This window comes from Ostrea edulis, chromosome 9, assembly GCF_947568905.1.
Source record: "Ostrea edulis chromosome 9, xbOstEdul1.1, whole genome shotgun sequence".
Lineage (NCBI taxonomy): Eukaryota > Metazoa > Mollusca > Bivalvia > Ostreida > Ostreidae > Ostrea > Ostrea edulis.
The window spans coordinates 34,018,776-34,034,725 of record NC_079172.1 but is presented as its reverse complement, the minus strand read 5'-3'; the positions used below and the strand labels follow the sequence as shown (position 1 = coordinate 34,034,725).

At 35.0% G+C, this 15,950-nt stretch overlaps 2 long non-coding RNA genes across 2 annotated transcripts; one reads left to right on the top strand and one right to left on the bottom strand.

Annotated features, from left to right (window-relative positions):
* Window positions 1-2,120: 2,120 nt before the first annotated feature.
* On the bottom strand, window positions 2,121-7,526 carry LOC125667672 (uncharacterized). The gene is made up of 3 exons (XR_007367319.2): window positions 6,869-7,526; window positions 2,500-2,658; window positions 2,121-2,202 (listed from the first exon to the last, which is right to left on the bottom strand). It is a non-coding gene; the product is annotated as an uncharacterized LOC125667672 (long non-coding RNA).
* Window positions 7,527-9,399: 1,873 nt separating this feature from the next.
* Window positions 9,400-12,294, top strand: LOC125667671 (uncharacterized). Its single transcript, XR_007367318.2, has 3 exons — window positions 9,400-9,502; window positions 10,028-10,168; window positions 10,319-12,294. It is a non-coding gene; the product is annotated as an uncharacterized LOC125667671 (long non-coding RNA).
* The last annotated feature ends 3,656 nt before the right edge of the window (window positions 12,295-15,950 follow it).

The window sequence follows — 15,950 nt, the reverse complement described above, 5'->3', positions numbered from 1 at the left end:
TCTTGACATTATAGACATATGTTTCTTCAACAAACATGGAAAACGGAAAGATTCACATCTATTGATCCATCATCCAAAATTACTTTGTTAAACATCACTGATTCCAAGCACAAGTTGAAATAAAAGATGTGCTGGACTTCCTCATTGACAATATCTTCGTAGTCTTTTGTGATCAGGTCTTCCAACAGTCTGTTGGAATTCCCATAGTCAGGAATTGTGTTCCTTTGTTAGCTGCCTGTTTTCTTATTCTCATGTAGCAGAATTCGTTCAAAAACTTCTACGTGAGAAAAAAGCCCTCATCCGCTGGCTTTGAATTCAACATTTAGACATATCGATTTATCAACAATAGTGAATTCCATTCATGTGTCTATTCGATATATCCCTGTGAACTCGAAATACACTACAGAGTCGTCCACTTTTGCTTCTTACTTAAATATTTTATTAACAAGAGGCCCACAGGTCTTATCGGTCACCTGAATACTAGTGAAAAAGTATCACTATTTCCATGGGCTATGGGATCTAGAAAAAAAATCCTGTTCTGAATATCTAAGCTAAATTCTAATGTTCAGCAACAATATAAAACAAGATGTGTTCTTAAAACTTCACTGCCCTCAAAAGTGCATACACTGATGAAAGGCTTTAAATAATAGGTGTATTAACATTAAAACATCAAAATATATGACTAATTTGGACTCATCATAAAGTCATAACCCTGGGTTGTGAAATTCACCATTTTTTGTACATCCTTTTCTGCTATTTCTAAGTATGCATTTAGGTCTTATACAGTATCAGCAAACTTACACATAAATACTATATATATTAAGTTTGGCCCCACCCTGGGGTCAAAACCCTTACTCTGAGGAAAATCAATTTTACAATCTTGGTAAAAGACTACCTGTTCTATCCAATTAGTTTCAATTTAGTATCAAAAGCACTAAAGAAAATGTTATTTAAGTGTTTTACACATAAACACTAACAAGTTTGGTCCCGTCTTGGGGTCAGAACCCCTACCCCCGAGGATCATGAAATTTACAATTTTGATAGAGGCCTTCCTGCTCTACATCACTATGCATTTAGTTTTTCTTACACGTACACGGTTCTTGAGAAGAAGATTTTTGAAAATTGGTCAATTTTGGGCAGTTTTTGCCCAAAATTTACCATTTATGTCCCCTTTGTCCCAATGATGCTTCATACTAAGTTTGAAAAGAATTGGACTGGTAGTTATTAAGAAGTTAAAAATGTTCAATTGTTAACGCACGACGGACGACGACGGACAAAAACCAATTGCAATTGGTCACCTGAGTTAACTCAGGTGACCTAAAAATAGATATCAACGGCAAACTAACAAATCAACATTATGACAAATGGGATGATTTCAGCTTTTCCATTGTAAACGTTGCATATTTATGTAGCAATTTTCTATCATCAATTAGATATGGTGCTTATATCTCTCAACTCAACTTATTTGATACACAAGAGCTTGTTCTGTGTATGATCAGTTTTTAAATCGAGGCAGGCTACTACGAGACAAGTTGGTATTACAGGGTTTTAACAGTTTTGATTAAAGTCAGCATTTAGCAAATTCTATGGTCGTTATGAATACATGTATATAGTTTGCCCATACAACCTGTCATTGGGTCAAATGTTGTCTTACGTGTTTCATGTTATTGTTGGGCCGTTCTTGGCGGCTGATTTTCCGTTTACCTGATCGGTATGTAGGGCTCATGGCGGGTGTGACCAGTCGATAGGGGATGCTTTATATTCCTAAGCACCAAAGACCACCTCTGGTATATCCAGGGGTCCGTGTTTGACCCACATTCTATTTCGATTTCCATTTTGGGAGCTTTTTCACTGATTTTTACCTTCACCGTTAACTTGTCATTTATATATGTTTATGTACATGTGTATGAATGAAAACGGAAAAGTTTAACGTATCAAAACTACATTCTCCTCGACTGATAACTGAGTTCTAATCTTTCACACATGAAATTCTCAAAATGTCAGATTCTCCAATTATGTGTCATTTTCATTTAAAGCATTCTTTCTGTTTGAATATATATATATATATATATATATATATATATATATATATATATACGAAAGAAAATGATACAGTTGAATATCATTTCTTAATTTTATTTCGTATCACGTTCCAATATCTCGGCGTATATCGTCTCCTCATGTGGCGATTGGTGTCTCAACCTCGAAAGAAAAAGACGCATTGTATGATTAAAATGAATTGCATTTTCTATAGCTTAAAATTACTTTATATGTATCTACGGTTTATGAACTTACGCTACAAAGAACATATTACGAAATATTGAGTTACACTATTAAACTTAGGAAAAATAAATCTGAGGCTAAAATATGGGCTTGATTAAAAGCTTGAGGACATAAATTAAAAGAATATTTGCTTCTGTTTCTGGTAATTCTTGGTTTTGTAGGTTACATGTAGATGGAACTGAAGTTTCGATGTACAATATTTGCCTTAAAACTTACCATACAAATAAGGACAGCAAATGCCAAATCGCTGATACGGGGGTAGATGATGACAGAAACCGAGTCCCAGGTGACGTTCACAATGGGAGTCCCACTGACACAATCTCAGCTCGGCAGGCCACGCCCCTCCAGGACAAGGACCATATCTTTGTATCTGTCCTAAATATGTACAATTGTATATATATATAATATGGTTTCAGGTGTTCGGATCTAATATATTGTGAAAATGACATCAAATATGGCTAATTATGAAACGTATCAATTAAAGTTACTGCATTCGTATGACAAAAATACGAAAGCCCAGAAGGCTCATTCGAGATTCGAAATTCAAAATACGAGATTTGAAATTCAAAATACAAGATTCTAATTTCGAAATTCAAAATCCAAATTAACCAATCAAAATGTAGGTCACAATAGATGAAAGGGTAGAGGGTGCATGCATATAAACTTAAAATATGACAGAAAGCTTATTTTTATAATATATTTACCAAACAACGAAACATTTCTTTTAAAACTATAAAATAATATTATATGATGTATGCTTAGCATGCAGACAGGCCTGTAGATGTGGGCGTTAGGGTCCAGTACAAATATATATTATATATAAACAATAGAGGAAATTCGAACCATGAATAAATATTCGTCTCCGATCTATATCTTTCTACATTCTTTTAGGTTCCAGGACGCTTAACTACATGTGTCATTACGACAGAATACTAATCTATCCACGTTTTAAAAAACATCTTACTCCACTGATTCATATCATGGCCAATATTTTGACATTATAAATCATGTCATTATATACAAACAGGCCTGTAGAAAGTCAGGTTCATAGAAAGCGAGGGGGGGGGGGGGGGTCGGAACCAGGTCGAATACACCTCAGATAGTACACTTTAATTGAAATAGAATCGAAGGTTATATGAATCATATTAACTGATGACATCCCGTAGCAATGGATTCTGATTTTAGATTAATCTATAGGTTTACCCGCATACCATTTTTTTCTGCTTGAATGATCATATATGATCACATTCCTATGATTTATTTTTTCATGAAGATAACTATACGGGTGTTTGAGTTAACAATGACACAGGTGCATGGGTTCAGCCCCATACCCCCCCCCCCCACCCCCCCCCCCCCCCCGAATAGCCTACATGAGTTGATTTAATTATTTTTGTTGAAAATTTCTCTGAAGCATGTCACAATGTCTTGCCTACCCCAAAATTCCAAATTAACTTAAAATAAGCCTTTTCATTGAATACCCAGTGAGGGTATTTATAAAAAGGGGTTATTTTGGAATTTTGGGGTATGCAAGATATTGTTGATGTTCATTAAAGAAATGTTCAACAAACATACTTATAACTCAACTCATGTAGCTTATTCGAGGAGGGGGGGGGGGTGAACCCAAGTACCTGTGAACTACATGTATGAAGAAAAATTACAATGTAATTACCGATATTGATTATCGAGTGTTTAACCAGACCTGTAGCCGACCGGCAATTTCAAAAAGGGGGAGGGGAGGGGAAAACTAACTGGGAACAAACCACCCATTTTAGTGTTTGACCAAATATCCACAGGCACTTGAAGTATCGGCACTACCACCAACACCCAGCCCCCCTTTTTCTGATTTTTTTTTTCGGCGATAATTTCTCCGAAATGTGTATATTCCTTGTCTATCCTATCCCAATTTCGATTTATATAATCGTTTCACGCTTTTTGTAAGCTCTACCGATTGGCATTACAGATAAATCGAAATAGGAATGGGATAGACAAGGAATCCACACATTTCGGAGAATTTATCGCCGCAGAAAAAAATCAGAAGGGGGTGGGGGTTGTTGGTAATAGTGTCCATACTTCAGATGCCTGAACAAATATCTTCCTCACCCGTTTATTTTTTGTATGCGCATGGATGTAAATAATGGAGGAAATTCGAACCAGGAATAATTTTTTCTTAACCATCTATGTTGTCTCTTTATATATATGAATATATTTTTATGTTTCAGGAAGCTACCATAGAGCACAAATTTATTCACGTTTTAGAAAAAATAGCTTATCCCATTGATTCATAATGTACAAGAAATTGTATGTTCTATGTTCATGTATGTATAATCTCAGTAACTGGTAATTTTGTTTGTAATAGTAATAGTAGGGTTCTATACTATATCAAACCCTAATAAATATTAGGAGGTGATATAGTATAGACCCCCTACTATCATTATATTACACATAAAATTACCGGTTCCTGTGGTACGTAGGCTGATATAAGCTAATGCAAGGTGAAGATAACGAACAGTGATCAATCTCATAACTCCTACAAGCAATACAAAACAGACAGTTGGGCAAACACGGACCCCTGGACACACCAGAGGTGGGACCAGGCGCCCAGGAAGAGAAAGCATCCCCTGTTGACCGGTCACACCCGCCGTGAGCTCCATATCCTGATCAGGTAAACGGAGTTATCCGCAGTCAAATCAGTGTGCCAAGAACGGCTTAACAATCGGTATGAAACACGTCAGACAGCATTTGACCCAATGCGAGGTTGTATTGACGAACTAGATCATTATAACGACCATAGAATTTGTGAAATGCTGACTTCAATCGAGACTGTTGAAATCCCTGTACCATCAACTTGTTTGTCAGTAGCTTACCTCGATTTAAAAACTGACTATACCCAGAACAAGCTCTTGCATATCGAATCAGTTGAGATATATAAACACCATATGCAGGTGATAATGGAATATTTCTACATAAATGTGGGAAGTTGACGATGGAGAAACTGAAATCATCCCGTTTGTCATACAGTTGAGTTGTCAGTTTGCCGTTAATGTCTACTTTCAATAAAATATCTAAGTATGAAGCAGAAGTGGACGACTCTGTGGTGTCCTTTATTTCGAGCTCACAGGGATATATCAAATCGACATATGAATGAAAGCTATCATTGTTAATAGACAAAACGTCATCGATATATCTAAAAGTCTAATTGAAGGTCACAGCGAGAGATTTTTTCTTCTCACGTAAAAGTTTTTGAATAAATTCTGCTTCATATGAATATAAAAACAGGTCAGCTAACTAAGGAGCACAATTCGGGCCCATGGGAATTCCAACAGACTGTTGGAAGACCTGATCACCAAAGACCACGAAGATATTGTCAATGAGGAACTCTAGCATATTTTTTATTTCAACTTCAGAGTACTTGTGCGTGGAATCAGAGTGGTGTTTAACAAAGTAAGTTTTTGAATGACTGATCACTAGAAATGAATATTTCCGTTTTCCGTTTTTGTTGAAGAAGCAACTGTCTATGATGTCAAAAAGTCTAGTCTTTAATTTATCGTGAGGAATGGTCGTGTATAGTGTTGAAAAGTCATAGGTTTAATGCTATTGATTTGGGAAAAATTCTGTGATTTCAAGTTTACTAAAAGTTCTTTAGAATTTTTTAGAATCCACATTTGATTAACACCACTTCTGGCATATGAATCAATGGATAAGGTCATTTTTAAAATGTGTGTAAGATTAGTATTATGTCGTTATCACGGATGTATTTAATCTTCCTGGATCCTAAAAAAATGTAAAAAGATACAACTTAGATCCGAGATAAATATATATGCCTGGTTCGAATTTCCTTCATTGTTTATACATGTATATAGATAACTGAAAAAAAATCAAACTAGAATCAATTGTTGGAGTGGTATCATCAGTTAATAGGCTTCATATACGACTTCACTTTCAGGTATATCATGAGGTGTATTCGTCATTATTTGACCTGGTTATCACATACAGTGCAGAATTAATATGTGGGAGCTGGAACAAGTTTTCTGTCCCACTCCCTTTGCGCTTTCTATGGGCCTGTCTGCATACTAAGCATGCATCAAAACATTTTATAGTTTTAAAAGAAATGTTTCGTTGTTTGGTAAACATATTAGAAGAATAAGCTTTTTGTCATATTTTAATTTTATATGCATGTACCCTCTAACCTTTAATCTGTTGTGACCTGCATTTTGATTGATTAATTTGGATTTTGAATTTCGAAATTCGAATCTCGTATTTTGAATTTCGAATCTTGTATTTTGAATTTCGAATCTCGAATGAGCCTTCTGGGCTTTCGTACAAAAAAGTAAACTTTTCAGATTTGAAATATTACATCATGAAAAGGTACAACTAACGAAGTAACATGCGTGGATAAATATTGAACATTCGTGGTTACAGTACGTACATATAAATTTAAAATATGTTGATTTCTACCACGATTTAGATGTTCCAGACCTTAGATTCGAAAAAGTTACTTTAGTGTCGACCAAATTTCGAATGCCTCTTAGCTTTCTGACCACTTTAGACATTTTTGTGGACGGTTTCGAAATAGAAAAGACCTTACCTGCAACTATGCTAGACAGACAGAAAAAGAGAACGATGGCAACAAATTTTACCCCGGTCATTGCTGAATCATGAAGAGAGCAAAAGCAAACAGCTTTAAATAAGGTCAGCTAAACAATTTTTGTCACGGATATATAGAAAGAAATCGTAAGTACAAATGAAACAATTTCCTGATTGAGTGAAAAGGATAATAACATCAATCAACTTAACAAAGTACGTACAAGGTCATTTTAGAAAAGACAAAAAAAGATTACGAAAAGTTCTTCAGATCAAATCAAATTGTTATAGTGTTTACAGAACTAGTTGCATGTTTTTATTGCAATAATAAATCAAGGAAAATGGCATGAAGTAAAAAAAAAAAAAAAACAACAACGCAAAAACCTAATTTTTTTCTTTTGACCTTGCGGGGACTCTAGATGGAAATGCAACTCATGCTAATGTGACGATTGCGTAACACACATGACTCCGGTGGTAGAAAGAATTCAGGATTGTAACCTGGAAATTATTTAAAACTCCTTTAGTCTTGTCTAGAAATTGTAAAGACGATTTATCACTTGAAGACCTGATTTCACAACAAAAGCCCACCAGTATAATCAGCATGAATATGCATCGAATGAGATGGTATATCACGGTAACAACCTCTGGTTCTATTTACGATATTCTACATTTTATTTCGTGGTCCGGATCAATTTGAACCGCCCGATTTGGCTTTAAAATTATAATTGTTTCATCTCTAAATTCACAAACACGCCAATTAAATGCAGTTGGAAAAAAAATATTCATTTGATATGTACAGTTTTTAAATTTTGAAATATATAGCATATGAAATAGGAATTAGTCATATCATGTGAAATGAATATATCTCTAATACAATTTAGAGTAATAATCTTTTAAACTAAATTATTGACATAACGCGCACATTAATTTATTTCATGCCCATTAAGCCTATACTTCAACTGTTGTAGGCAAAACATTAACATATTTGCACATATATATATATATATATATATATATATATATATGTGTGTGTGTGTGTGTGTGTGTGTGTGTGTGTGTGTGTGTGTGTGTTTGTGTTTGTGTGATTGAATTTTCATTAATATGAGTTAATGTACATCGATATTAATCGAGACACACATAAAACAATATATAGACTACATCATGTTATATTTTAGAATTATATTATATTAAGAAAACTATCATTAATATATCATTCGCTTTCAGTTACGTGTTTTAGTGTCGGATTTAAGGGGGGCGCTACCACTCCCCCATCCCCTTCTAAAATTTTCAAATTTAAGATTAATCGTGGTCACTTGTTTAGAAAAACCTATGATAGTTTGTATTGGCAAATTAGATCGTTATCAAGCCCTGTAAAATCCAGGATCTTCTGGACCCCTTGCCCCCCTCCCACCAAGAAGGTTTCGCACTGGATCCACTGGGGGGCCTCAAGGCAGCGCACATACCCCCTGCCTCATACAGTTGCGCCCCAACCGCAATTCATGGATCCGCCCTTGGTAACACCGTGTCATAGTGCGTTTAGCGCCATAAGATTTTCGTAGATAATTTAATATAAACAAGTGAAGGAATATCTCTGTTTCTAATTTACCGGACTTTACTGAGTGTCATACTCACTTGGAAAATGCCAATGACTATTTTATGTATCGAATATGGTCGGCCCAAACGGGCCCATCGTTATTAATATTGCTCAGGTGACTGAAAAGGCCTTTGGGCCTCTTCAAAGCATCACATCACCTCATGTAATGATTTAAACAAATAAATAAACGTTTACTACATTTACAGCTGTAAATAACGTGGACACGTCAGTCTACTAATACTCACTCTGATCAATGTCAAAAGTCAACACAACGTTTTATCCTTTTTGAAGGAGTATATTTGTTGTCATTCATTATTAAGAATTCATTTCGTTTTTGTATGTAAAACGCTTAAGAAAGAAGAGTCATTTTAATGCCATCAGTTGCGTGTATCACATGGGTAAAGTACATCGTAAGTACATTTCAACGTGCATAAATACTAACTAGGTTATCCTGTATATCTAAGTACTAAACATTTCAGTAACTATAAGTATCGACTATTATTGTTAGGTAATGTCCGTCATTTCTCCTTTAACCATGTCTACTATGCACGATCGTTTGTACTCCAACGCCAAACCTTCTGATAATCTGCAATACTCGTGCGAAACATTAACGTCTTTATTTCAATACATCTACGAACAATTGTATGATAACGTTTCATATACGTATATAACAACTTGTAAAATAGCTGTAAAACTGGAAACCAAATATCATTACTGCAAAGATTTTCATCAGGAATGTTCATTGCCAAGCCTATTAAAAAAAACCATTTAAATAATCATTATAATTATGCAATTCATTTGAAAATAAAGAAACGTGAATCCAGTCAGGGAAAGAATTCAGAGCGATGACATAAGATAAAAACCCGGAAACCATTATGATAAAATGAACACAGCGGAATGTCATCAAACATTGATTAATTGATTCGTGTCCAGGTTAAATGCATATAAAAGAGGGCATAATGTGCAGTGTATGTATCACTATTATCAAGATGCTCAAATCGGCAACATTTCTTTGCTTTCTTTTTTTACTAAGCGGTGTTATAGGTGAGTTTATTATCCTTTTAAATTGGTCAGGTCTTGAGTGGTTTCCAAAACGTATATGAAGACGCTTTTCAGTAATAACATTGACACTTTATTTTTCGTTGGATGATAATATTGATTTATTTCAATGGTTTGGCATCATGCTTCCGATATTCTAAAAGCTAATATTGCAACCAAATGTATCTGCGTATTTTGGTAAGAAAGATACCGCAGGTTTGGCAACTTCTGGGTTTGGTTTAGTGTCAGTTGTTTCTGATGACAATAGAACGTTTTATATATAAGACAAACAAGTAAATAACACCATAGACTGCACGTCAATTGTCAGGTTTTAGGACTTCATATCCACCAAAGTACATTTCCCTAGAATATTATTTGTATACTCGTGAACTAGAAAATCACCAACATTTACACCCGCAGTGACCTACATTGTACATCGTTTCAAAGGACATCCATTCCGATGTCATATATTAATAACATCGCCCTGAAAAGTTCAAATACTATTTTCGTTCTTTTGTTTTACTTTTTAAGGTCAACAAGGGCCATGTCCTTTTGGGTTATTTCCGGTAAGCAGAACAGCGTGTGATTTTCATTCCGATTGTCCACAGTCGTTTGAAGGGTCATTTTGTTGGCACACTCCGACTAGGACGTATGGTATATGCTGTCCTTGGTGTGAGTGATTTATTTTGCGTGGTTGTTTTTTTTTTTTTTTGGTCTTTTCATCTATTTGAAAATATTATACAATTTGGATGCTAGTTGGAAACTAGGCATAAAAATATTTTATTGAATACATAAGTAATATTTTACCTCTGTTAATTCTAGGGTGGTGATATCGGAATGAAGGATGCTGTTTGGACTGTATCATTGTATGACAAAAGCAAGTATCATAAAATAAATCAACTTCAAGAATGTTTATGCCTCCTTCCTCTACACTACAATACTACCAGCAAACATGTCTATGCAGGGATACTACATGTATCTACGTGTTTTCATGTATGGAAAATTATCAACGTTTAGGTGTTACCAGTCAAAAATATCATTGTGACATCACAATATTAAGATTAAAATTACGTTAACATTACAATACACAACCTGGTTATCCCATTTTGACTTGGAAAAAAGAATACCTAGAGAAAGCTAAACTTTCAAGCATGAGATATAAACATTATACTTACAAACAATTCTACAGAAATTTTAGTGAATTTGAAATCACAACATTTTTCGCAAATCAACAACACCCCCAACGTATGACTTTTCAACTCTTTACACAACCATTCATCACGATAAATTACATCATAGACAGCTGCATTGTCAATAAAATGAAAAACGGAAATATTCATATATGGTATATGTATATCCGTGTTTGCCCAACTATCTAATTTGTATTGCTTGTAGGAGTTATGAGATTGATCACTGTTCGTTATCTTCACCTTGCATGAATGGTGAAGATAACGAACGGTGATCAATCTCATACATCCTATAAGGAATACAAAATTAAGTGTAGGACAAACACGGAGCCCTGGATACACTAGAGGTGGGAGCAAGTGCCTAGGAGAAGTACGCATCCTTGTCAAGGCATGCATCTTCTGGTCAGTCATCCAAATATTACTTTGTTAAACACCACTCTAATTTAAACACAAGTACTCTAAAGTTGATATAAAAAACGTGTTGGAATTTCTTACGGACAATATATATTTTAGTCTTTAGTCTTCTAAATCGTTTGTTGGAATTCCAATGGGTACGACTTGTGCTTCTGTATCAGCTAGGTTAGCTAGGTTTATATTCTAACGAGACATAATTTATTGAAAATCTTCAACACAAAAAAGACAGAAATTCAAGTCGACATAGATATATATCGACAGTGTTTTATTTGTAAACAATATTCATATATCCATTCATATGTCGATTTGATATATCCCTGTGAATTCGACATTCAATACACCACATTGTCCTCCAAATCGGCTTCGTACTTAGATATTTCATTGAAAATAGATATTAACGGCAAACTAACAACTCAAATGACAAACGGGTTAATTTCAGCTTCTCCATTGCCAAATTTCGATTATTACCTGCGTATGATGTTCATATTTCTCAACTGATTTGATATGCAAGAGTTTGTACTGCGTATGATCATTTTTTTTTTTAGATCGAGGCAGGCTACTCACAAACAAGATGATGTTACAGGAGTTTCAACAGTCTCGTTGAAAGTCAACATTTCGCAAAGTCTATGGTCGTTAAAACGATCTACGTTGCCAATACAGCCTGTCATCGTGCAAAATGCTGTCTGACATGTTTCATATCAATTGTTAGACTGACAGGGGATGTTTACTCCTCTTAGATACCTAATTCCACCTCTTGTATATCTGTATTTGTCCAATTCTCTACTTTGTATTCCTTGTGGGAGTTATAAGATTGATCACTGTTCGTTATCTTAACCATTAGAAATATTTCATTATCACTTGGATATGGTGATTTTGTACCTAATCTTATTCGATAAGTAGAAGTTTGTTCTGCGTATGATAAGTCAAGTTGTTAGTTTTTTGTTAACATATATCTTCAATAAAATATCGAAGTACGAAGGAGATGTGGAAATCTCTTTAGGGTCTTTTCTTTCGCGTTCACTGGGATATATCGAATCAACATATGAATAAAGATGATTATTGTTAATGAATAAAACGTCGTTGATATATCTAAATTTCGACTTGAAGGTCACAGTAAAAGATTTTTTGCCGGGTTGCAGAACGTTTTAAGTATGGTACCTCCTTTGTGTAGCCAACTCTTCTGACAGCTTTAACTTGACATTTCCATACCTTGTGCATTATAATTGTTATTAAAACTGCTGTCATTCATTATATTGTTGCAATTTTTTTTTCACTACGTTGGCACGCATCGTCTTTTTAAAAAACATATAAAGCCGCCGTATTTCGGCATTTTTGACGAGTATTAACTGGCATTTTTTCGACTTTTTCATTTTCTTACTATTTTAATGGGGGGGGGGGGGGGTAAAGATAATCTGATAGGCCGTGTAGTCATTTCGTACATGGTGTCAATACTCAAAACTTCAAGCACGGGCGGGGAGGGGGGGGGGAATATATCGTTGTATATGAAATCAAAGGTGCATATATATATAAAAAGTGTATGCTACACAGAAATAGTTGTGGTTGCCAGACCCGCGGCGACTTCACTGATTGCCTCAATATCTGGTAGGCTATAAGAGTTCTCAAACTGAAGGCAGTCTCTGATTATGTCCAGTCTGAAGGACAACGAGCCTATTAATTTGTAAACAGAAACGTAGCTTCGTTAGGCTCAAGTAGGCACGTGCCTACACATTTTTTTCTTTATTTTCAAAACACATTTTTGTCCATAAATGTTTGCAAAATATAAGTTGTTCTAGTATTTGAAATCGGATATGAAATTATCATTCCGTCGGACCTTTTCTTTTTATAATGTATTGTACGTAATGGTTATATGTTTTTTTCCTAAACTTTGATGATCACAATGACTCGCTCTCGAACTTGACAGTTTAATTTTTTCTCAATATTTAATGTCCATTGCAATCATTTTGATGCCCAGCGTAGTGCAAATGAGTCCTAATATTTGAAAAAATTCTCGGAGGTGACCCGCGACTCCCACCCCCAGCTTCGCGCCTCGGTGAAACCTTCAGTTTCATCTTTCGTGCCTACACATTGAAACAGTCCTAACTACGCCCCTGGAAATGTTGATATCATGAATTATTAAAATGGGTTAGAATGCAATATGTAAGTTCGTCATTGAAAATGGTTTTCTGTTGGCTTGAAGTATTTCTAAATTTAGTTCTAAGCTCACAAAATTTCTCCGACTTGCCTCGTTGGTAAAAGTGAAGAAAATCGTCTTTTTTGTGCTGATTATTACAACTACATGTATATACTGTACAACGCAATATAACGGGACTTGTAACTGTTGAATCTTTCCATTTTGTATCAATAGCCTGCTGTATGTGCTGTTCACAACTTGTTTAATGTTTTCATGCTTGTTCGCTTCACCGCGATTGGCACGTATGACGTCACATACTAATGGCGCGAAAATCTCTAACGAGAATATGCATATCTGGCTTTTTGCACTTTCGACACAAAATAATCACTAAAGCACGCTTTATATCGAAAAAATAATAATAGCACGATTCAAAACGCCATATTTTCATATAAATTTACAAACAATAAAAATCGTGGTAAAAACCCTTTAAAAATATACATATGGCAGTTTAAAGTGATTCTTTTTTGTTGTTGAAAATTCTACATTTGATATGTCATTTTTCCAATATTGTTTGTAAAAGGTTTACCTACATAATTTGGCTTTGTTATCCATGCATACGAAAATCCGAGGAATCTCTAGGGTAGACTTCTTGAAAGCATTACATAATTGATTTTCTACCACAAATACTTTAGTTTATTTTTATCTTATCTCGTTCCATGTACTACTGTCTCTATGATAGATGTAATATTTTAAATCAACCGTGTAATTTCTGTTCTTGAATCTTTTTTTTTTCTTCTCATGTAAAAGCTTTTAAATAAATTTTGCCTCGTAGAAATATAAAAAGAGATCAGCTAATACAGGAGTACAATTCATGTCGTTGGGAATTCCAAGAGACTGTTGGAAGATATTATTTACAAAGACTACAGATACAATGTCATAATCACCATATGCAGGTTATAGTGGAATATTGCTACATACATGTAGGTATGGAACATTTTCCATGGAAAAGAATAAGTCGCCCCGTTTATCTTAAAGTTGGTTTAGCTTGACGTTACGGTCATGTTTGACAAAATATCCAAATGAATACTCTGTGATGTATTTTACTTTGAGATCATTTATCTTTATTTTGGTCATAAACATAGTATTGCTCAAAGTAATTCAACACTAAAGTATTGAAGAAAATCGAACAGAAAACCAGGAGGGCTTTTACATATACATATCTAACCTTCTTGTTTGATACGGTTAGGATCAGCTATATAGCGGAAGACACGCCAAATGTTAAACACATAAATATCTAAAAACTGTAAGATTTGTGAGGAAACAAGATGTCATCGGATACGATGATTGTTCTGACCGTAGTAGATGCCTGCAAGTTCTGTGAACTCATTGGAAGCAATCAAAGCTTAATTCAAGTGTAAGTAGTAACATGTATTATACGGAAACATGGAAAGTGGATATCATACGAGCTCCAATGATTACACAATTGAGCCAATAAAGGTTCCGTAAAAACGTCACCATCACTGCGGTATACTTCATTGACTACCCCGTGGCTAAAACAAATAAATAATTTGGAAAGTACCACAAATGATTTTAAATTCCAGACAAACTTTTCCATACTTTCGTACGTTTTGTTGTGGATAATTGCTTAATTTGAAAGAAAAACAATCGCAGCTAATGATTGCGTCACAATGCACTGTTTACATCAACCACGTTATTATGTATTTCCCGCGTTAGATGTATTGCCTAAAGTCGTGTTGTAAGATGTTATGGGTCTTCGCTGGTCTCAACGGTCACACTGTAAACATTTGAATAAAGGTCGGATGATGTCCCCGATGTATTATACGACACTTTACGGGATGATTTATTGTTGAACATTATCTTGAAACATGCGTCAATATTTATACGGGAAGCAAGTTAAGCCATGAGAATGGGGCGGTATATATGAGTTATATTTAATACCTTTGCGGACAAAATTACCATCAGTTTCAACTTCCGGTCTCAAAGAGTAACATATAAGCCACGTGTGTAAGATTTGGCGACATCTCTCTGCCTGCTGGATCTACAAATGCAACAAAACACTTCGCCGATATTTTATTCACAAATGTCATTAACAACATAGTACTTCATATAGAAAATTGTCTAGAATCAATACTTTGATGAGGGGTTATCGTATGTTCCCGAGTTCCTCTATCGATATAATCTTATATGTATCATCCGTGAATTAGTTTCGCAAGAGATCGCAGATGATTGTTCCTCCTAGGCACCTGATCCCAATTGTGGTGTGCCCAGGGATCCATATCTGTCTTAAAGGGAAAGGCAACCCTAACCACATATTTGCTTTTATGAATAAAGTATTACTTACTGATATCGTAATTGACAGTCTTTAACAACAAAAATCCTTGATTAACAATTAAATCAATATTAATCTATCATGTATTTTAAATTACCCGCCGCTAAGAGAGTCGCCATTGAAGTTTAATTTATGACGTCACACCGTCTATTCCGGTTTATTTCATCAGCAGCTCTGTAAACATGACAAGTCACGAACAGTTAAATTTGGAGCCGTATAGATTTGAGCCTGTTCTTTCGAAAGAAGAAATTGAGAAAAGAAGACGTTCGGTCGAGTCGAAGACAAGGCAGACGGTAAACGTACTTCATACATATGTCTTGAACCTCAGCTTGTCATCACGCAAATAATGGATCCACAGTTTACATAGTCTTT